We start from the raw sequence: 5,430 nt of genomic DNA on the forward strand, positions 1-5,430 counted from the left end.
CTGAATTCATTCTCAAATCCAAAGCCCCAATGTGACCATATTTGGAGATAGGGCCTAACCTATTCACTAAGGTTAAATGAGGTCATAATGGCAGGTCCCTAATCCAATAGGACTAGTGTTCATATATAAAGAGGAGGAAAACTAGAGATATGCCCCAGCCCTTCCCTGTGAGTACACAAAAAGGGCATGTGAGGACACAGTGAAACGGAGACCATCTTCAAGTCAGGAAGCAACCCTATTTGCAGCTTGGACTTGGACTTTTAGCCTCCAGACTGTGAGAAAATAAATATCTGTTATTAAGCCACCCAGCCTATGGAATTTTGTTGTGGCAGCTGAGTCAGATTAATTCAAGTGTATTCCATGTAGTTTACCATTAAGCATCCTTTCCTATCACAGACACACCTGAGGCATGATATCGGCGAGGATACCCCATGAGGATAGGGTGCTATTCTTCACAATGTAATGGGCAACTGACACTGATGGCCATTATATGGGACTAGATGCCCAACAGTTAGAACATATGAGCCCATGAATTTAGAAATGGAAGTAGAAAAGAGCCTGCCTACTATAATTCCAGTGACCCAGTTTAGTAATTTGTTCTTGTCCTGACAACACTATTTTCTGTAGGTCTAGAAGTCCTGGTTCTCAGAGGACATACAGAAGCCCACCAGATTTTAAGTTACTGTAGCTATCTGGTCACTTTAGACTTTTCGAGCCAGTAAACCCCAAAGCAGAGATGGTAGTTACCCAATGAGTAGGTGTAAGTGGTCCTGATTTATCGCAAGAAGGTAGAATTGTGCCTACTTATAACAGAATCTACTACAGCAGCGAAGACTGTAAGTTCACCTAGAAATTGTAACTATTCAAAATCCTAGAGAAGCTGTGAAGGAATGGAGGATACTGAATATGATAAACAAGTAGATCTGAGAAATGCAAGGGATGAATTATAGTAAATGACGCGAAAGTCGCACCTAGATCTCCCTTATTAGCCCAGTGCACCCACTTCTCATTTCTGTATATGCTGGTTGCTATTGGTTCGTGATTGTACTTTCCTCTGGGGAGCTGCCTCCAATGATCAAAATTCCTAGTCCAGGAGGCTATGCCCTACCCTCAGGAGTAGACTATCCAATTACTAACTGATACAGGGTATTCATGGTGAGACAACTCCGTGGCACCATTCATGTTCCAAAACTTCTCATGGGATCACTGGCTTCTTCTCAGTTGTGAGTGAGCCTTCAGATAAATCCTCATCTTTGCTCAGCTTCTTCTCTATTCTGCCTTCTTTACCTCCTTAGAGTTTGTCTTGAGATAATTTCCTTAAAAAAATCACTTACACAAGAATCTCTATCTTGGGCTCTGCTTACACGGAACCTGACCTAAGATAGACTATAAAACGGTGTTCTTCCTCTTTATATATTTTGCTCAAACTTTAATTCCCTTTCTTTATTTTGAAAAGAACAAATTTAGTTCTTTTCCTCCAGAGTATGTTTTCATTTTACACAGAGTTTCTCCTTCCTTGCCTAATTCTCAATTTCCTTAAATCAGGGAGGGGAGGAATCAGATTTCCTGTCTCAGTGTGGTGTAGTTTCTATTAGTGCCATCTCAACAAGCTGTGAAAAGTCCAGGTCTGCAGCCTCACTGTTCAGGGAAACTGGCAGCAGTTCCTTACCTTCCCCAGTTATTTTTACAGAGTTTTGTCTGGCTTTGCCTGTTCTCTCTGGGACCATTTAATTCTTTCCCAAGTGGCAAAGCCTTTAGTGCACTAAAGGGGTCTGAGACTTGGTTCCCCGGAAGCACCACGCTTTCAAACAGTTCTCCCACCCCAAGGCTTAACACCTCATTATCAGATTTGCCTTTGGGAGCTCTGCCCTCTCCTTGGCTCCCTGCAGATCCCTTCTACCCCATGGACAAAATTGTTCCAAACTGACTCTCGGGGAGTGAGAGTTTTCCTTTATCGTTCCCCCTCCCCCCCATCCCAAAGCAATAGGCTGGAGGTATTTGAAAACATAAGCATAGACCACCCATGCCAGTGATTTTTTTTCCAGTATTGTTATTAGCAATTCTTTTATGCAGGGTAGGGCTTCACACAATTAAAGAAAGAGTGCTGTTCTTTTTACAAGGACACTTTTTCTAGAAAATTATAGCCTAATTTTATTAGCCTTACATTATCCATTATTCCACATTCTTTAGTGTGCCAGTTACTGTACTAAGTATTTAAATGCTTTACCTACATTATGAGAACACTAGGTATTAGGGGCTGCTATGATTTATAGTTTATAGATAAAATTAAAATAGGTTAAGTGGTTTTCTAAGGTTGAACAACTAACAACTAGCAGAACAAGTGCTCTATAGAATAAATGAATTAATCTCAGGGTGTGGCTTTTTGGTTCACACATGGTTATTAATCCAAATCTAGCTTTTATGTAGATGTCTTGACATCTCTATCATGGTGTGCCTGAGTAGAAGGAAATACTCATACCTTTCATGATCACTGTACATCTGTATACTTTTTAAGCACTATGAAGTCAGTGTTGGGGCTGTAATTTTGTAAGTATCTTTTTGGACATCCTCAGTATTATGATAAATGAAGTCTATATGAAAGTGTATGTGAATGGTTAAATTTTTTTAAATCCTGTCAAAAAGAATCTTTAACAGTGTTGTAAAGAAAGTACCCATGGTTTCTGGTTAATGCATAATGCGTGATCCGTCTTCCTCTCTGACCATAGGAGATGAATCCTTAATTGAGAGCAATAAAAATTGTCCTCCTCTCCAAGTGGGAAAATGATGCTGCTGCAGATCAGAGATGGCTTTCTTTAAAAAACACAGAGGCAGCATTCAAAAATTAGAAAGAATTGTTCCTAGAAAGTAGGATGTTGCACGGTATTTTGAAGAAGGGAAACCTCTTAGATTTGGAATAACATCACTAAAATTTCTAACACAATGGTTGCATTCGAGGTGAGTCTTGAGCAGGTTCAAAAGCCAATAAATGTTTTCTGCATATCATAAGAATAACTCTAAAACAAGAAAGAAACATCTCAGTTTAAAATGTATCATTTATTACTCATGTATTACAAAGAATATTAATGATAGAGTGAATGATTAATAGAACTTTCACAGCACAAGAAAAATGGCATTTTCCCTTAGTTATTCATGTTAATTTTCACCACTCATTTTGTATGAAGGAATTAGAAACTTGTATCTATATTATTATTTCTACTTTTTTCTAAACAGCCTTTAAAGTTTATTATAGAATAAAATATTTATAATTTCCATTTTATAGTATGTTGTTAATTTTAGCCAATCATTTTTATCTGTAGAAAATATTATCTAGGAATTGTAATAAATTGGTAACTGACAGGGTAAGCTCATCCTTTCTAAGTAATGTAATCGAGATTCTAATACCCAGATTGGGCAGAGCCAGGAATGTAATTGCAATGTCATTCATGCTTAAGTAATCTATGTTTTTTGATGACTACTACTCGTATTTGGTTATAATAAGCATTACGAAAACCTACTGTCTCCTGTTTTCCATCTGTCATTAGACAATAACGATGTTTACTTGGAATATAACAGTGTTCCACCTTGCCATTATCCCTGTGTTCGGAACCCTTTATTATGGTTACCACATTATAAATCAACTTCCCAGAGGTTTCAGCATGGACAATGGCTGTCACCAGTTTGTGAGAACTAAAACAACCTAAGAATCATTCACTTTCAATCTAGAGATCGAAACTTATTCTACTCCTGCTTTTGAAAATGCTCAAACCTTGAGATTTTTTTCTTTTTTGTATGTTCTTCATAGCCACTACCATGTGGCACTTTAAAATTTCGGAATCTTCATTAATATGTTCCTTTATATTCTACCCTGCATAAGCACACATTCTCTAAACACTGGTGGAGCAACTAAAAAAAGTGTTAAAAATGCCTCTGTTTTAGTCAATGTCATTTCTTAATGAAGTATGTGATTTCTTGATTTATAGTCACGTTTTCCACTGTCATCTCCTTATTAGGAATTTTCCAGGATAACTGACTTAACATGCTTGTTTTTAAATACATTTATCTATCAAGCAAAAAGGATCATGGGTAATATAGTATATTATTCAAATAGAAAAGTTTTCTCTCTTTACCTCCTAAACAGATACATGCCAGAATCTGATGAAAGATTCATGCCAACCTTTGAGTTGCCCCTTATATTTCCTGAGAGCTCCTGCATAAGTCAACATTTTATAGAGCCTCTTTTAATATGACTGAGAAAATACATTCTTCACTTTTTTTCTCTTGTGCAATACACAGTGCCACCTGTTTAAGCATATAACCTCACCTTTGCCTTTATTTTTGCTTAGAATAATTACCAGATAGAGCTTATTGAAAGGTAAGACTGTGGCTAAGTAAGAAGAAACTGTTCTAGAATTGTTAAGTGGGGAGGTAAGCCTTTAATGACAATATTCCTCACATGAGGAGTCATGGTGCTAGTTATTTCTGCAATTTAGGAAGTTGATTAGTAGAGAACTATGGTTTTGCTCTAATTAAACAAACAAGTGACACTTAATACACACAAAAAAATGTCTGTGTTATTCTCTATTCTCTCATACTATTTTCCTGAATTTTTTTCTTAAACCTTTTGTCAGGTTTAAATTAGTTTTCTTGGTTGAAATCAGCAGTCTTAATTTGCAATTGAAATCCATCCAATTAAACAATAGATTGCCTGGAATTAATGGTAATTGAACAATCCAAAGTAAATGGGACAAATTGTGGACAACTGAAGGGGAAAATAAACATGGCACAATTTAAGCTTGGAAAGGCACATACATAAATAGAACCATGGAACCATGTTTCTTGGGATGCCATTTGCTTTCATACACATCTATAAAAGCATTTGTGGGACCCTACACTGACCTAAAACATGAGAACCTTGGCAGACACAGACAACTAGAACTGAAGTAGCTACAAGTCACTATCTTTGCAATGGATTTACTTTCTCTTCCTTAATAGGATATGGCAAAATATCCCTATATTGCCATTAACCACATAAATGTGACAAGAAAGGGGTTTTCCACTGCATACATTGTAATATAGCTCCATTGAAGGATCTAACTCTCCTTTCGCAGGCATAATGCAATAGCTAAGACTGGAAAATAAGTGCTATGGTGAAGCTTATATTGATTTGTTGCCAGGGAGAGTGAGAGAAATATAGAAACATAATCTAGTTCTTGCATAGGTACTGCTAGGTCTTTGGAGAGTTAATTCAAAAAAAAAAAAATGTGGCTTTTCAAAAAGGGGTCTCTGATTGGATAATAGCAGGTGTTTCAAGCAAAGCGAGGCAGCCTATACAGACAGAAACTGCTATAACCGCCTACAGAGAGAGGCAGATGGCCTCCTTACCCAAAATTTGGTTCAGAGACACTGATGATGCCACAAACTTACCAAAAG

Source organism: Pteropus vampyrus, unplaced genomic scaffold (assembly GCF_000151845.1).
Source record: "Pteropus vampyrus isolate Shadow unplaced genomic scaffold, Pvam_2.0 Scaffold29, whole genome shotgun sequence".
Lineage (NCBI taxonomy): Eukaryota > Metazoa > Chordata > Mammalia > Chiroptera > Pteropodidae > Pteropus > Pteropus vampyrus.